Source organism: Pyxicephalus adspersus, chromosome 2 (genome assembly GCF_032062135.1).
Source record: "Pyxicephalus adspersus chromosome 2, UCB_Pads_2.0, whole genome shotgun sequence".
Lineage (NCBI taxonomy): Eukaryota > Metazoa > Chordata > Amphibia > Anura > Pyxicephalidae > Pyxicephalus > Pyxicephalus adspersus.
This window is the reverse complement of record NC_092859.1, coordinates 12,608,242-12,628,820: the sequence shown is the minus strand read 5'-3', so window position 1 is coordinate 12,628,820 and position 20,579 is coordinate 12,608,242. Positions and strand designations below refer to the sequence as shown.

Genomic DNA, 20,579 nt, shown 5'->3' with positions numbered 1-20,579 from the left:
TCCCTCCAGTATGCCCACAGTCTCTGACCAATATTCTCTCCCGTATGCCCACAGTCTCTGACCATCATTCCTTCCAGTATGTCCACAGTCTCTGACCAAAATTTCCTCTAGCATGCCCACAATCTCTACCATCATTCCATCCAATATGCCCACAGTCTCTTCAGGATGTTCGCAGTCTTTGGTTGCCCACTTTACAGGTACTAAACACTACGTGCAGTCTTTGGTGGTGTTAGGTGCTCTTATTCTAAATAATTTGACAACTATAGACCAAAACCCTTAATCCAGGCACTTTGTTTGCCCCCAGCCTGATTGTTAGATATCTGCTGGAGAAGATACACGTTCATCAGTGAACCTGGGTGATCCAACAAACCATGAATGGATCTGATTCAGGTTTCAAACTATTTGCTAGCAAATAGCAAATGAAATAATTCCATTCCAAGTTTTCAGGATCACCCAACTTCACTGATGAAAGTATATCCTCCCCAGCCTTGGAGAGCTTTGATAAATCAGGGCCATTGTAAGAGCACATAGCTGTACAATTCTCTCTCTATAGAGAGGCTCTACAGGCTCAGTTCTGTACAACCCAATAAAGCAAATCAAGTCCACCCAATACTTATAAAGCCACAAAGTGCAGAGAGGAGAGGAGTTTCTCACAATGCCCCACATGTAGCTGGTGGTTGGGGTCTGTAACATAACACAGCTATGACTCACCACAGATTATTTATAAGCTTCTTTTTGAAGCAAGGGAATACTACACATATTGGATATTATCGGAAATGTAAATTCATGGATATACAGTAATAGAGATTTATATGCAGATTATGAGCACGGACTTTACTTGGTATATATGCTTGGTCTGGGTCAGTACTGGAACCAGAGATGGGAATGTGAAAATTATTATTATTAATATTAAACAGGATTTTATTAGCACCAACATATTATGCAGCACTGTACATTAAATAGGGGTTGGAAAGCACAGACAGTGACACAGGAGGAGGAGAGGACCCTGTCCTGAAGAGCTTACAATCTAAGAGGTGGGGAAACAGCATACAATATGAGGGGGATATGGAGTGTTGGTAAGTAGTGAGGGTTTAGGGGACAAAAGAAGACGGATAGGCAAGTTTGAAAAAATGGGTTTTGAGGGCTCTTTTAAATGAGCAGAAAGTAGGAGCAAGCCGAATAGGATGAGGAAGACCATTCCAGGGGCAGCTCTAGAAAGTCTTGGAGCCGTGCGTGTGATGAAGTTATAAATGAGTTTCTATGAAACCTTTTTTTAACCACAGGTACCATTTTTATTTGCTTTTTTTTTTTGTTCAATGCTTCCGTATTAGCTGATGTCTTTATACACCCGACAGAAAATCTGAACAGACAGGAATGTTGAGGTTTCCAGTGAAATTCTTATAGGTCAGCAGGTAAAAGGTAAAAACCTATATATGCAAATTGTATTGAAGTGAATATATATATATATATATATATATATATATATATATATATATATAGTGCATGGCTCTTAGATTGTAAACTCTTTGGGGCAGGGTCCTCTCCTCCTCCTGTGTCACTCTCTGTATCTGTCTGTCATTTGCAACCCCTATTTAATGTACAGCGCTGCGTAATATGTTGGCGCTATAAAAATACTGTTTAATAACACCTGTTATGTGTAATGTGTAAATGTAACAATTCCAGGTATTTATTACCTCCTACAGAGATCACAGTACTCTTCCACACAAGTCACCTTTCCTCTCCAGGACTGTGCCATCTTTTTTTTGGGCACTACCCTGAGTCAGAGCCTACTTTTTGCACAGTATTGATTACTGGGGGAGAAGAGACTAAGTAAGTGCTTCCTCATTCCTGCAGCAGACAGATGACAGCATCTCAGCGTAGAGTAAAAGAGCAGCTTTACAATCATCATGCTAGGGTTTTGGAAAGTGACACTTTTGTTGCACACTGTGACACATCAGGACTGTATTCATGCTATTAACATTACTAAAAAATCTGATTTAAAAGAGTTACGACTTGCTATGACAGCACCAATTACCTAAACACCCATCAAATCAGTTTATCCACAACATGCGGATACGTTTACACACATAGTTGTACATGCTGATTGTTTTTTTGCTTTAGGCTTAGTTTTGATGATCCAGATGGCGGACGTGTGTGGAAGACTTGTTCATATAATTCTAGGAAACAAGGCTGGGCGTACAGGGGAAGAACAGCTGGGAAGCTTCTGTCTCTGCACAGTTTATATAATGTACAGATTTGTTTCATGTCGGCCTCTGGCGATTGTCAGATTACTGGAGATAGGTTGGAGCGACACTTCTTTTATATAAACAGAAACTGATCTGAAAAGGGAGCTGCATTAAAACATTATTTGGTACAGCCAAGAACAAGCCAACGATATCAATTACAGGTAGTCCCCGGGTTACATACGAGATAGAGACTGTAGGTTGAATTTGTATGTAAGTCGGAATAGGTACATTATTTTAATAAATGCAATTAGGACAGATGTTTGTCTCAACATATTAATAGGCAGGGTGGTGTCAGTTACTGTATAAAATCCTCTCTGTGAGCTAATCACAAACAAAGCAAAAAAAAAAAAACTTTATGGAGCCTAGACACTTATTAACTTCTGGAGCAAGCTGTGCTTTGATATGCAAAAAGAAAAAAATACAGAGTTTGTCTTGGTCATTAAAGAGTTACAAGATGCTACAGATCAGCTCAGCTCTTAAGATCACCCACAACCTCAGCTGTGTTTAGCAAAAAATTTTTTCTGCAAGTTATGCAAACCGCCCCCTTCAAGCTTCTGTCCTGCACAGGAGCGAGCAGGGAAGTCCAGTTCATATCCAGGAGTCGTCTGTATGTCAGATGTCCTTAACCCGGGCAATGCCTGTAATCAGAACTCTTCTTACTCTATAAGGTGATCGGTAAAAAGGAAATTTTAAAGGTTTATAGTGATTATTACAATTTGCTTTATTGATCACAAGTGTTATAGTAGATAGACAACATATGAACCAATATTAAAGCCAACAAAATAAGAACAAAAGTAAGCAGAATGGTGCAATAATGTAGAAGGGAGAGGTGATGTCCATTCTGCAATAAAATAAACCTGCCTGTTTGTGTGAGCAGCTCATGTGTATGACGCCAAAAAATCAAACTGTGGCATTTGGACACTTTGATATTGTTGGATTTTAAACATCATTAAATATGTCCATAATAGAGGTTCCACTACTGTATTAATTTTAATTAGCAAAAATATATGTGCCCCAAAAACACCAGTAGTTTGGGAACAAATACTATTTCATATTCAAATACATAAACTTCTACTGAATAAAAAAATATACAAACTTTTTTCCATTGTTCCGAATATGCCAATATACATTAAAACACCATATAATCACACATATAGCAATATTAAGAATTTGTTTGAGGATGACCATATACATAGAGTATCCCTTCACCATATTTCAAATGGGTGATGCAATTCGTGGAAAGACCGCTTCCTCAGACCAATTGAAATACATACTCAATGGGAGTTGAAAATACATCTTGGCAAATGAAAGCTCACACAAGCAAGCGTCCTCAACAAAAGACACCAGACCATTTCCAATTATATGCACGAAAAGCCATCCCAGGCATAAAACGCCTCATCATGTGTATGGTGCCAGGCATACTCCCGGCTGCCGGGAAAGAATGAACTCCAGGGCACATGCCTGGGAGTTATATCATTCCAGCTCGCCCAATCAAAATAGGCAAAGATCCAGAACCCAGAATAGGATTAGGTGAAGATGGCGGAACCTATGATACAGCAAATAAACAAAGACTTTTCCATAAGATGAACAATGGGAATCCGAACAATAGAAAACAAATAAAGAAAAATTATGATTGGCCATAAATAGACCTCAATTTTTATAAAATAAAAAATGAGCTCCAGATGAATATCTAATGGGTAGACCCTATAAATAAGTCATAATCTTTGTGCTTGCACTTTAAATGTCCTCCATGGTGAAGCGTGAGCACCACATTCAACAAACAAGTTCAACGTCTAAAGAACACCACCATGTCTACTGATCTAATATTTCAGTAAATTGTTCAACAACCAGTATTTGGGAAATGCTTAGTGATCCGGTCTGTTCAGATCCTCAAGCAAACTTCTGCTTTGTCCATCAGTTTATTTGAATGGATGAAAAAAAATTCATGCTTCAAGGTATGGAGATGGTTCACTTCCCTTCTTCTCGTGGTACCTGGTGGTTGACCAAGAAAGGAAAGAAGGAATGTGGTCATGGTTTGATGCTTTGAAACATATCAACTATGGACGATCAAGAAATGGAAGTTTCTCAGCTCCCCTCAACTCTCCATCCTGACATTGCCATTTGGTGTCCCAGGCACTCACAAGCCTAGGATACCCATGGTGCCCGCTCAACCCAACACATAGAAGTGGTCAGGTGGTTTTACAGACTACACAGGAAATATATTAAATATTTGTTCTGATATAATTGGGGGAAAAAAACAAACAACAGTTCAATGAAAAACCAGAACTTTATGGCCCTGTAGTTGGGACACTTCTTATTTCTCCACACTGCCTATGATGTGTGAATCATTGTTCAAAAAACAAAAAATGATGGGACACAATGATGTGTCTGTCATCACAACTGAATTTCACAATACATTCATATCCTGCCCAAGACACGAGACTTATGGTAGATGACGTAATGAATGCGTGACCTGTTTAAGACAAGAAAAACAAACCACCAAAAATTATGCAAAAGTATTGTAAAAACATCAGATCTGAGTATGTAGGTCTCAAAATACCTTGAATAACTTCTGTATGAACAACGGGAAATGTGCAAAATGGGGATAGTAATACAAAGGGTTTAAAATGAAACAGAAGTTGTTGGTTTGGGTGAGCTTATGCCAAAATCCTACTTCATACTTACCCGTGTCCTTGCTGTTCCCACATAGCATCTCTCTTTGGGCCTGATTTGTTAAAGCTCTCCAAGGCTCTCATCAGTGAACCTTGGTGATCCAACCTTGGAATAGAAAAAGTAACTTTACCAGATCCATTCCAGGTTTGCTGGATCATCCAGATTCACTATTAAAAATGTATCCTCTCCAGTCTTGGAGAGCATTTTAAATCAGGGCCTTTGCATCCAACTCCACAGCAAACTTCCAGGTCCAAGATAATCCCTTTAGGCCATTTGAAGGCCACTTAATATATAACTCCCGCACAGGCAATTGCCTTTGGCTCTATGTATGGCAGTGCTAATTTTACAATGTAATATCTAGATTTGGAGAAGCATTTTGCGCACAAAAAGTGAATATTGAGAAATATATTTAAATGAAAGTTCTTAAACCTGAAGTCCAGGTTAAGGTTTCAACCAGAGCTGAGGTTTTTTTTAGATGCAGCTTGGGAACCTTCTACAGGTTCCTCTTACAGACTCTTTCACAATGGAGCGCACATTTTAATACGTACTGACCCAAGTGACCATCAAAGCCACAGTAACAGGATAGGGATGAAATAGAACACACATACATGGTTTCACTCCTTTTTTTTCACTTGGTTTAACTTCCCATGACAACATTTGTTAGACTGATTACTATTATCATTTATACTGGTAGTTATATCTAGCTTACATTTACTGGGTGGACCCTGGCATAGAGAAATGTCAATACAATAAATTAAACTTTTATTATTACTGACCTAAGAGAGAGCTTTCACCTTGACGTAAGTTCATTGGGCCTACTTTAGGCTCAGATCACCCAGCCTGCAATTGATATTCAGGACTGAAATATATGCTAAAAATTTGAGCAAGCTTTGTATCTTTAACCCCCTTGAAGATAATTAGATTGTCAGACTCAAATCAAATGTATAATCAGGGAAGGAGCTTTATGTTTTGTTTTGGATTTGGAGCTTGGGGTCCACATTTGTGTGTAGCAGTTGATGGCACTGAAACTGGCATATGTCTTTAAACAGAAATATGTTTTTATATAATGATGTATCCTATCAGTCAGTGGTCCGGTGATTACCCAGAACCGCATGCTTTTTTTTTTGGCACCATACCCCTAATAAACTTTTAAAGTCTTGGGTGGGTCAGGAGCTCCGCAGACCAAAAAGCTAGAGGAAGGTGTAGCACATACACAAAGTTCCCAGATTCCTGTCATACTATAAATATTTCCTTCCTATCTCTTTCTTGTACAGGAAAGGGGCCGAGCTACAATGTGGTGTGATTCTGACATAGACGTGCTTCCTTCACCTCCTGGCAACCGGCTTGCATTCAGGACTGTTTGAGTACAGAGTCAGGTACGCAAGCCTCCAAACAAAAGGAGGATCCGGACGCTAAGGAAACTGTGTTTGTAAACCCAGAAATAAACCACATATTTGTTACAGGATCTAGAATACTGACATCATAATTATAGTGGTAATAAAGGAAAAATAGAGGAGGTAATGCCATCTTGGTGTGTCTACCCTGGAAAGAAATAATCACCATTACTAAATGCAATCTTTGTAAATCCTCAACTTTTATTAAAATACATCATGCCATGATCCCAGCTTAGCCACTTACCATAATAAGGTGACAATTTCCAGTTGTGCTCCTGTGTTGTCATCCTATCCGCTGGTGGAGAATGCAAGTGTCTGTGACAATTACAAAAGCACAGACATGGCCCAATGCAAACCATCAGGAATGGCAAAGTGCTGCATTAATGTGCACAGCCATAGTGTGACACGGGCTCATAATAAAAAAAATTTATTCTTAAAAAAAAAAAGTTGTTCCAAGAAAATAAGAAAAGCAGATTAGGAATTTTGACTTAACTGGTACTTTATAATCTGCATGTTTGTTCAGGATAGGAAGTAAAGCTAGTGATTTCCAGCCAACTAGTTTACTCGGCAGGTCATCAGGCATTAGTGTCAGCATTTGTATTTCTCTTGCACAGGTTAACACTCCTGTATCACTGTCAGTATCTGTCTGTTATTTGCTACCCGTATTTAATGTACAGCGCTGCGTAATATGGTGGCGCTATAATAATAATAATATTAATAATAATAATAGTAATAGGTTAGATTGAAAAAAGCCCACCAGGTCCATCAAATTCAACCAATAGGAACAAATTGAAGTGGAACTTTCATAAAAAAAAATTACACTTATCTTCACTTCTGCAGAGCCCTCAGTCCCTCCACAATCGGCTTCTATGTGATTCTGCGCCATCCTGGATTCTTTCTTTGCTCTGACGTGGAGGAACCAGCAGTCGCGGCCATCTTCTTCCTGGTTCTGCTTACATCATCCAGTCTTGCACTGCACAGGAATGAGATTCAGTGACAGTTTCTAATGTATACGGAAAAATAATCCATGAGTTCAACACTTTTTTAAACTGTGTGGAAAGCTCCTTCTCCACATGCCAAATCTGGAGCAGGAGGCTGCAGGCTTCCCATTTAGTCTTTACTGCTGTGGCAGTAAAGACAGAAAGGGAGGGGGTTTCCCCTTCTATTTAAAAAAAGAAAATGTTTAGGAAAAACTTTTTTTTATCTACATATTTATTTAAAGAAAAAAAAATTGAAAATAGACCCCCTTTAAATATTTATATATTAGAAAACGCACATATTTAGGTTTGTAAAAGTGATACAGAGGAAAGCAAAAGAGCCCTATAAAGCATGGACTACTTTGCTCCAGCAGGAAAAAGAAACCTTCAATATCAATATAAATTGAATATTTTGTGGTTTAACAGCCTCTGTTGTCATTACTTTTAACATGTTATATCCAGTTCTATGTCTTATATCCATCCAGATTTTTTTTAAACAAATCTACAGAGCCTGCCAAAACCACTCCCTGAGAAAATCTATTCCACATTTTTACAGCCCTAATTTTGAAGAATCCCTTCAGTATCCAGAGATTAAACTTTTTTCACCCAGACACAAAGAGCGCCTCCTTGTCCTCTGCAATGACCTTAAAGTGAATAATTGGGAAGAGAGTTCTCTATATGGACTATATATATATATATATATCATATCCCCCTTAAACGTTTCTTCTCAGGGGAGAATAGATTCAGTTCAGCTAATCTCTCCTCATAGCTGAGCCCCTCCATTCTTTTTATTAGTTTAGTTGCCCTTCTCTGCACTCTCTCCAATTCCACAATGTCCTTTATATGAATTGGTGCCCAAAACTGGACTGCATATTCCAGATGAGATGTGATTAAGGCTATATTCAGACTGGCAGCAGGAACAGCAATTTCTGTGTGGCTCCCCATAGCTGACACCTCGCCAGCCACTTGGCTACCTGCACCACTGTACTGGTTCCTAAAGATTCGGCGTTTGAACAATTTACAGTGGACAGCGGCAGGCAGTACAGAACAGCAACTGCAGGTCAGACACTACATGTAGCGTCCCATATGAGGGCATGGTTTAGGGGTGTGAGGAATTGGTAACCACAACACAGTCTTATCGACTGATGATGGACATAAACAATGGACCCTGACTTGGAACCCCCGGCGGGAATGATTTGGGGCCCCTGTTGGCTGAGAAGGGCCAGGGGCATTTGTACAATGCCTCACTTTGCACATTAATCTGTTTGCCTGTTATTGTCACGCTGAATATTTTGTACAGATTTTGTACAGATACAGGATTATGTCTCAAATTTGCTTGCATATAAATTGGCAGCTTGACATTGCATACTATTATTATGTCTTCCCCAGACGTCCCCAGAGACAGTATGAAACCTGCATGTTGTTCTCTCCCAAGTGCATACCTTTACATTTATCAATTGTCAATGTTATTTGCCACTTGGCAGTCAAAACAAACAATACATCCAGGTCTGCTTGTAGATTATAGACATCCTGTATGGATTTCATTCCATTACAAAGCTTGGTGTCGTCTGCAAACACAGAAATTGTACTTTCCTAATCCCAAACTCTATACCATATACCTTTAAATATATATAAATTTAGTTAAGTTTAGTTATAAAGTTAAGGATCTCAACACTGAACCTTGGGGTACATCAATGACAATCTTAGTCTAATCACTACTCTTTGAATACGGTCTTTAATCCAATTCTCTATCCATTTACAGATTGAATCTTCAAAGCCTGTAGACCTTAGGGCTGTATTTACAAAGCAGCTAAGCTTTTAAACTATCATGTTCTGTTCAATATACAAAACAATTCCTGCACCTGAGCATTGAGTGAGTGATTTATTTATACTATACGTGAATTTAATTGGGAATGTGTATATATTTTAAATTGTGTTCACTTAATCTTACAATATACTCCCACCTACTCCTCCTATAAAAGCAGACAAAATCTTTGAGGAACATGTACAGAATTGTTCTGAATTCCCCCAATGATAATCATGTGAGAAAATTTGGAACCTGCACTGAACCTGTTTCTTGTGGTAAAGAATACTGTGCAGCTTATAAATCTGTGGTTATTTGGTAAAGACTTTGGCCATTTTTATAAAGATAGTCACTGCAATGGTCTTGCAGCAGTCTATTGGTACTAAACCAGACAAAAAAGTCATTCTGGGGGAACTTTTGTACTAACTTTCAGGTGTTCAGGGAACCCCTTTTATAATTACTATATCCAGATCTCATAGTATATTAGTTGGAAGAATGCCTGTTACATCGCTGGCCAGTGGGAGAAATGTCACCATTTCAGATCACCAAAAAGATCATTGGTGTCAGTTGACCAGCATGGCACAGATTATTCAAAGTATTCCTGAAAACCTCTGGAGGGTTCCACCAAACCCTGGTTGAGAAGCACTGCATTAAAGAGTTACTATAAAAAAAAGAACCACTGGTTTTGAAATAACAGAACTCTCTTTAAGGACGTGGACCATTTAGTTCAAGTGCTTTATTCATCTATGTGGCAAATCTATCCCCATTTTGACTTGAGGACCATTTTCTTTTTTGTACACAAAGTTGAAGATTGTTTTAATAGAGTGGTCGCCAACCTTTTCAGTTTTGCGGATCACTGAAATTACTGGCTTCGGAACGCGCATGCGCAGGGAGCCGGGTGTCACTCAAAAGGAGTGACTTCCCTAAGCCAGGGATTTGTACGGGGGACATGGTCCGCGGCTCTGGCCGGTGCGCCTCGCCAGTGGGGAACCCAGCTCGGGATGGGGCACCAGCCAGAGCCACAGACCACCAAAGTTTTCTCACGGACCACCGGTTGGCGACTGCTGTTTTAATATATTTGCCCCCATTCACCACTAATGTGCTTTATTAAAGCTCTCCAAGGCTGGAGAGGATACATTTTCATCAGTGAAGCTGGGTGATCCAGCAAACCTGGAATGGATTTCTTCAAAGTCATTTGCTATTTGTTAGTTTTGAATCCTGGACCAGATCTATTCCAGGTTTGCTGGATCACTCTGATCACTGATGAAAGTGTATCCCCTCCAGCCTTGGAGAGCTTTAATAAATCAGGCCCAATTAGTTATCTTGTAAGGGGCCTACATGCTCAGACCTATTTGTACTATTAATAAAATAAAAGATTATTTTTCCTTTTTATTTCTTGTATCCTTCAAATGGTGATTCTTCTTTTTATAAAGTTTTTGAATGCCCCTTTCCTATTCTTAATGGCTTTCTAACATTAGACCTGGGCCACATACTGTAGGTTTTACTTTTAACCTTTTACATTTTTTGCCCATGGGAAAATATTTTGCAGTGTGTTTTTGTACAATCGACTTGAAAAATCCCCATTTCTGTTCTTTGATGACAAAAGTCCCTCCCAGTCATTGCGTTCAGCCCTTAGCATTGCAAAATTTGCTCTCTTAAATTTCAGTGGTTTTAAGTGTTTACTGAAAATAGATAAAATCATGTTATGAACAATAGTTTACTTTTATATCAACATTTGTCATAGCTCTACATAGCAGATCAAGTAATATTTCTAGTCAAGCATCCCAGAGGGCAAGATAATAAAAAAGTCCTTTACATACCATGCTTAGTATTTTCTTTTTATGTAGAATTTAACTAATAAGATCTTAGGGCAGCGACTCCCAATATGATTTTTACATTGGGATTAAAGAATTTAGGTTTATGAACCAGGCACACAAGTAAGATGACTATCTTTCTTTTCCATTGGCTTTTATTGATGTCATTGAAGATCAGTGATCACAGTGCCACAATTGTTTAATGACAACAGCAGCCATAACAATTCTGAAAGGCAAATTATATTCTTTTTGAGGCCTTCATCTGTGACATTTGACAGCTTAAACCTTGTAGAAAAGTAGATTTTTAATGTTTAACTAATCGGAGATTTAGAGAGGGAGGTGTGAGCTGTGATTGAAGTTCTTGGCATGTGACTGTGAGATCAGCTGCCTATCTGTTCCACCGAAAACAAATAATGTATACATTTCATCTAGAGTTTCTCCCATCCCAGGTATTTGACTAAGGTATTTTATAATAAAGACTAGCTGAATAGTGCAATATACAGAAATGTAAAAAATAAACATGGAGCTACCTTCAGACAATAACCAATTTTTCCAGAGCACACACAAATATCCTCTTTCTAGCACAACTGGTGCCAATATTCGTTATATTGGCATTAGAAAAGTCTGGATTTGGTTAGAGGATTTGTATGGCAGGAGAGAAATTAAACATTCCGTCCACTCGTGAACAGGTATTGCTTTGTCTCGCTGGCCAGAAAGTCTCAGTATATTATTGTTTTAATAAAAATGTAGTATTATTTATCATTTTACATTGCCTTTAATTTGTTTTTATATAATAAAATGTGACCAAGGTGTCCAGCAAAAAGACAATGACAATGTCTGGGATATAATATATCTATAGTGGCAAAGTTTATGCCCACTTCAGTACTCCTTTTATTTTTTGTCCTGTGGACTTTAAGCTGATTTTCCCAGCTTAAATTTAGACCCGCTTTAATGCAGATTACTTTTTTGTCATGCTCCCCTCTGATACCTTCCTGAAGGTATTTGTATGACTCCTCTGATAAGCAACATACCCTTACTTTTACTCAGTCCTGAGATATTCCTACTTCCTGCTCGTAGATGTTGGGCAAAAAGTGTGAATAACTTCATTTACCTAACTAGAGTACTAATTGGCACTTTTAAGCCACTTTAAAGTGCCTATTGACTTACCTTGTGGTTTGTGGTCACCACAAATGTAGTGATATCAGCACTTAACCCAAGCATTTGCGATCCACTTTATCCGAAAATGCAAAAACTGCCCAGCCTATGGGCTTCTTCTCTATCAAAGTGTTGAACGTTAATTGCCTATGATAAAATGATAAATAGCCTGATCAATTTGGTGGTGTCCAACCTTAAATATTAAAAGTGTCAATCCTCAAAAAGTGGTAACCCTGTTGAAAAAGGGTGTTTTGGTAAATCTTTGGTGTAGTAAAACTCATTTGGTGCAGTTGTGTATAAATCAAGCCATTTGATGCCATCTGATGAACATCCTGAAAAATGACAACCTAAATGTGATGTATATCTGCTGAAATACTGCTGTAACATTTGTAGTTTTCCATTTCGTTTAGGCAAGTGTCCATCAAAAAAAGAGCAAAAAGCACTGGTATATAAAGAGCTGTCCAGTGCTGATATTATGTTATTGTTTGGCATTAGGTGGGTATTCTTAGTGATTAAATTTGTTGGTCTAATGGTCTAATAAAGACCAGATTCATCCTATTAAAATCTCATGTAATATTCATTGTTGCCTTAAAGCAACATTCCTCTAAATTTTAAGGCGAGGGAACCCTTGAAATAACTTTCAGGTCTCAGGGAACCCCTGCCAATATTATGGTACATTTGCATGGTGGTCAATGGTTACATTAGTGGGAAGAATGTCACCCTTATAGATAGCAAAAAGATCATTGGTATCAGTGGTAACTGACCTGAGGGTCACAAACTGGTCATTGCCCAAGGTACCCCTAGCAACCTCTGCAGGAAATCTAGGGTTCCACAAGAAACAGGTTTAGAATCACTGCCTTAAAGAGTATTTTCTATTTCCAAACTTTTTAGTTTTAGATCAGAGATTTAAAACCCCCTGCAAATATTAGTGCCAGTGATGGTGGTCACCAAGACATATTAGATGGTTGAACCACACCAGAAAAGATATATTGCTGGGCTGTATTTGAAGCTGAACTCCAAAACAATGTATAAACTATCCTTTTAATGTAAGAATTTTCTTTCCATCCCTTTTTCCTCATATGATCTGGGTTGTAATGATATCAAAGGCCTGAGACAGATTTAATGTCACATTAGGGAAAGATACTTTGGGGAAACCAGATGCATAGATAGGAAGAACCTTGCTGGAACGAGAGGAAAGCTAAATTCTAAAGAGATAAAATTAGAGTAAATTGGGAGAACGATTAGAAATTTTGTCTTGTTTGTCATAGAGTTTATTTTGGAATGTTTTTGCCATTTGGAACACTGGTCTCCATCTTGACCAAGAATGGATGATGATATGCATGCAGAATTGAACTTGTTTACCTGTACAAAGGCTTTATGATTAAGCAATATGATTTGTAAAACATGTCAATGATATTAGAGATGACCGCTTTGTGAACTATTTTTCTGATCTTCAATAAAGTTCTGTAATATGAAAATTCTGTTTGCAGGTAATCATCGTTTAGCACTTTAAATAGAACCTATGTTGGCACAAAAGAGTGTCTTGATAATTTTTGTAAAAGCTGTAAATTAAAAAATTGTCATCCTAATCCCTAAACTATGTACACGTGCTAAGTAATTGTTGTCCAAGATGAATGGTCGTGCTTGTCTTGGATACAAATCTAGCAATATGCACAGTGGTCCCCAAGTCATTTATCAATCCGTCCCGCCAGATCAATGAACTACTGGGCTGGGATGCTTTATTTTTCTATGGAGGAGAGCGCAGCGTGTTGGTGCTTGCTTGTCCTCCCCCTTCTATCTCCATAAAACTTAAAAGCACTGTGTGTACAGCACTCCTTCATTCCTCGTCACTGGAAATGGTCACAAAAGATTGTTTAAAGTGACAGAAGTCTGACGTCTATCTGATGGTGGTACAGGGCTTTTCCTCTCTGTCTACCTTTATGGTTATCTTGAAACGTCTGGTGTGACTTTCTCTAAGTTAACAAGGTCATGTTTTGTGTTCTTATCTTCTGGGAGTGTCTTCAATAAATACACACCTGTATCCTATGCCCTGAAGAAAAGGAAGTCATATTCATCTCATTTGCTATAAAAATATAAGATATGACTGCTTTCGATAACTCTCCTTGGACATATTATTTACCTTACGCCCACACGTGTGTAAATTGCATAGAAATCCATATTTTTTCTCTTTATTCTCTGTTCTAGTTTTTCACTTCTAATAGCTGACCTGTGTGTGAGCCTCAGTGTAAAACCGATAAATAAACATTGAGTGTTGTGTGATCAGGTTGAAAGGTTGCATTGATGCAAATGAAGCCATGCCCTTATTCTTTATACCTCCAGTTCCAGTCTATCATCAGCTGCTTTGTTAAAAATAAAATGTCTATTCTGTACAGAATATAACAGTTTAAAGCAGACTTATCAACACAATATTATGCTTTCCTTTTTTCATAATTAAAAATATTTTTTTTTAATTTACTTTTTTTTAACATTATTTTTATTCCTATTGCCCCTTCCCTTAAGGGGGAAACCTGCAGCCTCCTGGGATAGCCACATTACATATTCCAGGAAGCTATGGGCTGCCTGAGATGAAAAGCGAGATGACACAGGATTCATTGGGTGAGGTAAGTACTCTGATCGAAGGCTTTCAGCAAGAAAAGGTAAGTGATTTGTTTTTTAATACAAGTTCCTGCTTTAAGCTACACACAAAGGCTTTAGAGTTTTATAAAGTTTGGATTAGAAAGAGAGAGTCTGAATGTTAACATCGCCTGCTCTGTAATCTCCTAAGAAAACCCAATGGCATTTTCCTATTGCCAAAATGCCAACTGTTTAATCTGTGTTTGAAGGACTCTGAGGACCCACTCATGTTGCAAGCACTCATGTCTCTTGTGCTTGTAACCCATGTTGGCTAGCGTACTATCCAAGCTTGAGTTCTGTCCTACCTAAATGGAATAGTAAAGTGCCCTGATCTGGTTCTGTTCTGGTTCTGATCTGGTTTATTTATAAACATAAATAAACTTACTGAAATGCTGGATATGCAGCAATAGAGAAGTTTTGGCACAGGTTTAACACTAGCACCATGAGGCCCATGGGCATTCCAGGTCATCTAACCATCAGAGCCCTGCACCTTCTCAGGCAGTACATCTCTCCCTGGTACAACAAACAATTCAATGGGTACATTAAAATGGGAAGATGACTCATATTATTGTACAGTAATTATGTTTTATTACTACATAGTTGTGCCTGTCTTTCAAGATAAGGAAGCAGAAAGATTTCCATTGTACTGTGGTGAAAGGTTCAGCCAAAGAAATGTGTTATGAGAATATCAAGTCTACAGTACCGGCATGTGTGCTTTTGTTTGATTATGTGTAAACAGTCTTTTGTAGGCCATTCTTAATCTTGCTGGTCTATACATACAAATAAAATGTAATAAGAGAGGTAGAAACAAATCCCTGATCTAAGCAACATCTAATATACTGTACAGCCAAAAATCACGTGGACTTGTCCATGGACCTAAACTTTAAATGGATGACATTTATTTTACTTTACTGTATATTATAAACAACTGAAATGTTTTTTACCCATAGCAATTTGTCTGTTAGGGATTACCAGAACTTCAATTTAATCACAATCCAAGTTACTGTTGTCACTTCTTTTCATATCATTTCATTTCTTGCCTAGGCTTGTCCCAGCATTGGTTGGACAGGCTGTCTCATACTGAGGGACTCTACTTTTGTACAGGAATTTTTATTTTCTAATAACTAGATTGTAAGGCCCTTTAGGCCTGTCAGTGACATGATCATAAACTTTTTAAAGCATTGTGTAATTTGTTGGCACTATATAAACATAAATAAACAATAATATTAAAACTAGGATGCATGTGTCTAGGTGACAGTGCTGGAGCACAAAAAGGAGACATGTCACTATATACCTGTAGGTGGCTGACTAAGGCCCTTAAAGCTAATCTAAAGTCCACTTTTGAGAATTCATGATCAGACAGGTCCCTTCTACATCTGTGATTTCCTTTCTATAATAATCTCTCCTACCTGCTTGATAGCTCTGGGTTTCCGGAGACAAAGCTGAGCTAAGCATGCGCTGTGTTAGCTTTGGTTGCCAGGACACTTGGCATTCCTGGTTTCCTCTGCGCATGCTGGTAATAAATGAACTTCTGGGAGCCTTTGCAGGAGTTACGTCATCCCGGCCCAGCCAATCAAGGTGGCTGAAAATTGCAAAGAGGAAGCAAAGAAAGACGAAGATCCTGCCCTGTGAGGGAATGGGGACAGGTGAGTAACATGGGGTTTAGTTTAGCTAAATGTCACACTTACCTCTTCCCCACTAAAGTGCAGGCATCTCTCTCCTGCGCATGCGGGCAGTTTTGACGCTGGGCGTGCCTCTGTTTCTAAGCCTTATCAATTCTGTTCAATCCGCTGGCCAATCAGAAAATTGCCTCTTGACCAGCCCTGGCTATTTAGCTAGCTTTCACACTGCACTCTGTGTTCGTGCAATGTGTCTCCATAGTGCTGAGCCCCTAATTCTGTGAGCTAGTTCCTGTTTACCTGTGGCTTATTTCAGTGTTTCCTCTTCCTAGCTCCTGCGTAAACCCCTTGTCTGGTCTGTTGGTTCCCAGCCAACTTCCCTGCTTTTCCAGTGTTCCTTTCTGTCTGTGGATACCCCTGTGTCTCCTGTTGCTTCCAGTGTCTTCTGTGTTCCCTGGTGTGTTCCCTGTGTCACTAGTGTCTGTCTCCTGGACCCCTGGTAATTGACCCCTGACGTGTGACCTGACCTCTCTTGTTTGCTGCCTGCCTCAACCCCGGCTTTCTTCAACTATCCTCCTGCCTTGTGATTTTGTACCGTGCTTGCCCACCTTGGTGTCCCCAAGGACCGCAACCTGGCTGTAACCAGCGTCGCAACACCCTCACCCTCACAGGTTCTGGTTATGGATTAGACTCTGCTCCTTGGCCCTTCTCAGGGCTCGCACCGCCTCTATACAAACCGTAGCGCCACTTAGTGATCCTCTCTCTCCATGCATGACACTAAGAAGTAGTAATAGTAGTTATTTTTAGTTTTAAGTAGTATTACTAAGTATGTTTAAATGTAAGTTTCAGATATAAAGAAGTTAAAAACAAAATAAAGCTTATAGAGAGGGTAAGACCTACTTCGGGATTGCCAGCCACTTGGGTACCCACAACCTATCACTGGTTCTTAAAGAACCAGCGTCTGCACATTTGAGAGTTGCCAGTAGCGGCACTAGTACCGCTCACTGCAGCCCCTATTCATTCCCTATGGAGCTGTTACTGGAAGACGCTACATTCCCTGTCATGAGGAAGCAGTAAATGCAACACAACCTCACCGCCAATGTGAACATAGCCTATATGAATGTTGTCTTTAAAGGAAAATATAACAAACAGAGAGCAGATATGGGTAGGAAGGATGGATAAAAAAGTGAGAAGTTCAAAGAAAAGAAATGAAGAGGGAGAGACATGGAAAATCATAAAGGTCGTCATGGAATCATTTTATTTATTAGCTGTTTATATATGAAATCAGCTGCTTAATCCTTACACTGCTGTGTGCAATCCCCTCTCCTACAGCTATACACGTATGCTGTATATAAATCTTTGTGTGTTTATCATCTGATAGGTAAATACGTCAGCGTGGTCTGCTCAGTGCGCTAAAGGGTGAAATGTGAAGCTGTAGATAGGAGCAAAGCTGATCTAGCCATCGTCCTTGTTGCCGCTGTTGGATGACGTCTGAAAGGTCACTGAGTCAAGGTCCAGCAAGGCTGTTTTTTTTTTTGTTGTTTTTTTTTACAGAGATTTGTTTTCTTGCACTTAGATCAGTCAACATTCAAAGCTTCAGATTTTAGCTTGGTGTATAAAAGCATGGCTAGCGTGAGCACATCACCTCTGTGAATAATTCATCGCTGTGGGTCATTTGAAGGCATCTGTGGGTCTGGGACAAAGATCTGGATTCCCAAGTCATGTGTGTTAGGGCCAATTGAACATTTACAGTATTAATACTTTGGAGCAAACAGGATAATGGTAACATTTAAGAGACCTTGTAAGGCAGGAGTGTCAAACTCTGGCCCCCAACGTCCATTTTTTTGGTCCCCAAAGGAATCCTAAATATATATTGCAGCTGGCCGCTGTATTGAAATAGCGCCGCTACTACAATTCCCGGCATTACTCGCGACCTCTCTGCCTATGCGTGGCCCTGCATTGGACTGTTTTCTTGACGCAGGGAATTGTAGTAGCAGTGCTATTTCAGTTTAAAATTTGTCCCGCAACTTTGTTGAAGTTTTTAATTTAGGCCTACTGTGTATTTGAGTTTGACACCCCTGCTGTAAGGGATCCACAATCTATCGTTGCTAACTTTTTAAAAAATAAATATTAAGTTTACATACCTAAATCTGTCTTGCATTCAGCGTCTGTCATTCCTTGTACAACAGACCTTGTCAGGAAAGTAGTACTAAGAGCCAATCAAGTTCTGCTGCATGCACATGTGCTGGCAGGTGACTCGCTGATGGAAAATGAGAGAGAAATAGCAAAGGTAATGACTTATTAGTATGTTGCTGCTCTTATAATGTCCAAATACTTGACAAATAAGACAGTTTACAAATATCTATTCCACGCTATGGCTAGCATTTAGTTATATTTTGAATTAAAGCTCCGCCAGCAGATGTTAAGGCAATACAACAGCAGCTTTGGTTGCAATACTTACCTTTCCGCACTACAATATGTCCTCAATTTTTTGGCCTAGACCTAGAAAATACTGCACAGAATTTCAGGGTCTGTACCCTGAGAGAGGGTCAGCACGGTGCCTGCACTAACTGGGCAATTATGTAATGAACGGTACTGACTTCATCACATTAGTGCTGCTTTCTGTGACATTCTCTCCAACCCAGAGAAGAGATGAGGAAAAAGACACTGCAGCATCGCATGACCAGATAGAACATCTAAAAAAGAACATCTAAAAAAGGTAAATAAAACCATAAAAGCATACAATACTGCACAGAAAATTCTCTGGAAAGAGGCGAAAGAACCAGAGATAGAGTTAGGAGTTTAACAGTGAAAAGGGTAAATGGCTTGTCTCAGCTTTTTAAATGCTACTAGTTGAACAATAACAGATTTACGTCTCGTGGTTCCTCTGACACAACCAGACAGTGTACACTGTTGACACTTCTTGACCCAATGGCCATCAGTTAACTCATAGATATACTGATCTGTAACAGCACATGCTCCAACTTTTTTCTAAGATGTAAGACTTGCAAACTATGTAAAATGAATGCTATCTTGGCTACTTTCTAACTTTGCAGTTGTCCTTGGCATTTAGAAGAGGAAGACTGCAGTGTAATCCATATAGCCCTTTGTACGTGCAGGATCCACACAAATAAATGGTTTAACCAGTCCTTGATGTTGATAATCTCTTGTAATCTGGTCCTCAACGCTTTTTTTTTTGGCCCCCAAAGGATATCTAAATATGAATTGCAGCTGGCTCGTTGCTGCATTGAAATAGCACCACTACTACAATTCCGGGCATCACTCGCATCTAGAGACCAGCAGCCTCTCTGCCTATGCGTGGCCCCGCATTGGACTGTTTCATAGCCGCAGGGAATTGTAGTAGCGGTGCTAATTCAGTGAAGAGGGAGTTCCAGCCACTCATAACATTAAGCCCCGCATTGGACTGTTTTCTTGACACAGGGAATTGTAGTAGCGGTGCTATTTCAGTTTTAAGTTTGGCCCGCAACTTTGTCTAGGTTTAGGTTTGACACCCCTGTTTTAGACAATGCTCTTTACTTCCGCCAGGTCATCATGTCCTACCTAAAAGTGCTAGGTCTAACAATTTTACAGCAGCTTCCAATCACTCCCTTCCTGCCACTGATACAGAAATAGGCAGTGGATATTCTCTGATTCGTTTGCATTGCAGTTTTTGTGGCCATGGAAAGCTTCCTCCTTGAGGACTAAATGGTTATCGGCTGGTGCCCCATGCATGTCACAACATAGAGGACCCAGATGGGAGTTTAAAAGCTCCAACAGAGGCTGCCCAACAAAGGATCCGTCATGCTCACCCATAATCAATTGCAACACTGCCTACAGGATGAATCAGTTGGCATATTACCATGTGCCACCTCATTAGCAATGCCTCTAGCTGTCAGTGCTAACAGCTGTCAGGACTAACCACATAAACCTACCAAGAGCAGACATCTTTCCAGAAAATCACTTGTTCCAACCAAAAATGGGATGCAATCACTCACTGGGAACAACTCTGCCACTTATTTTCCTATAACCTCCATTTATACTAGATGATGCAGGTTCTCTCCCTACTGAGCACATTTTCCTGAATTACTTATATTGGCTCCATATGTGAATCTCATAATCCCCTGAGGAAGCCAAAAAGGTGAAACGCATCGGTTCTCAAGAATCATATGTACTGTCTGACAAGTGCTTTCATACGTGGTATTTCAAATATGTAACTATGGATCCTATACATCTGAATAGGAACAAGCTGCATAGTTTCCAGTC

At 39.4% G+C, this 20,579-nt stretch overlaps 1 long non-coding RNA gene across 2 annotated transcripts in view; it reads right to left on the bottom strand.

Moving 5' to 3' along the window:
• Nucleotides 1-2,467: 2,467 nt before the first annotated feature.
• Nucleotides 2,468-20,579, bottom strand: part of LOC140322922 (uncharacterized) — a 35,292-nt gene continuing 17,180 nt past the window's right edge. The window contains exons 1-3 of one of the 2 annotated variants that reach the window (XR_011919272.1): nucleotides 18,778-19,169; nucleotides 18,461-18,576; nucleotides 2,468-7,286 (exon numbers count right to left, since the gene is read on the bottom strand). This is a non-coding gene — a long non-coding RNA (uncharacterized lncRNA). Of the gene's footprint in view, nucleotides 7,287-18,460; nucleotides 18,577-18,777; nucleotides 19,170-20,579 lie in introns of those variants that run through there. The other variant, XR_011919273.1, reaches the window with a different exon arrangement.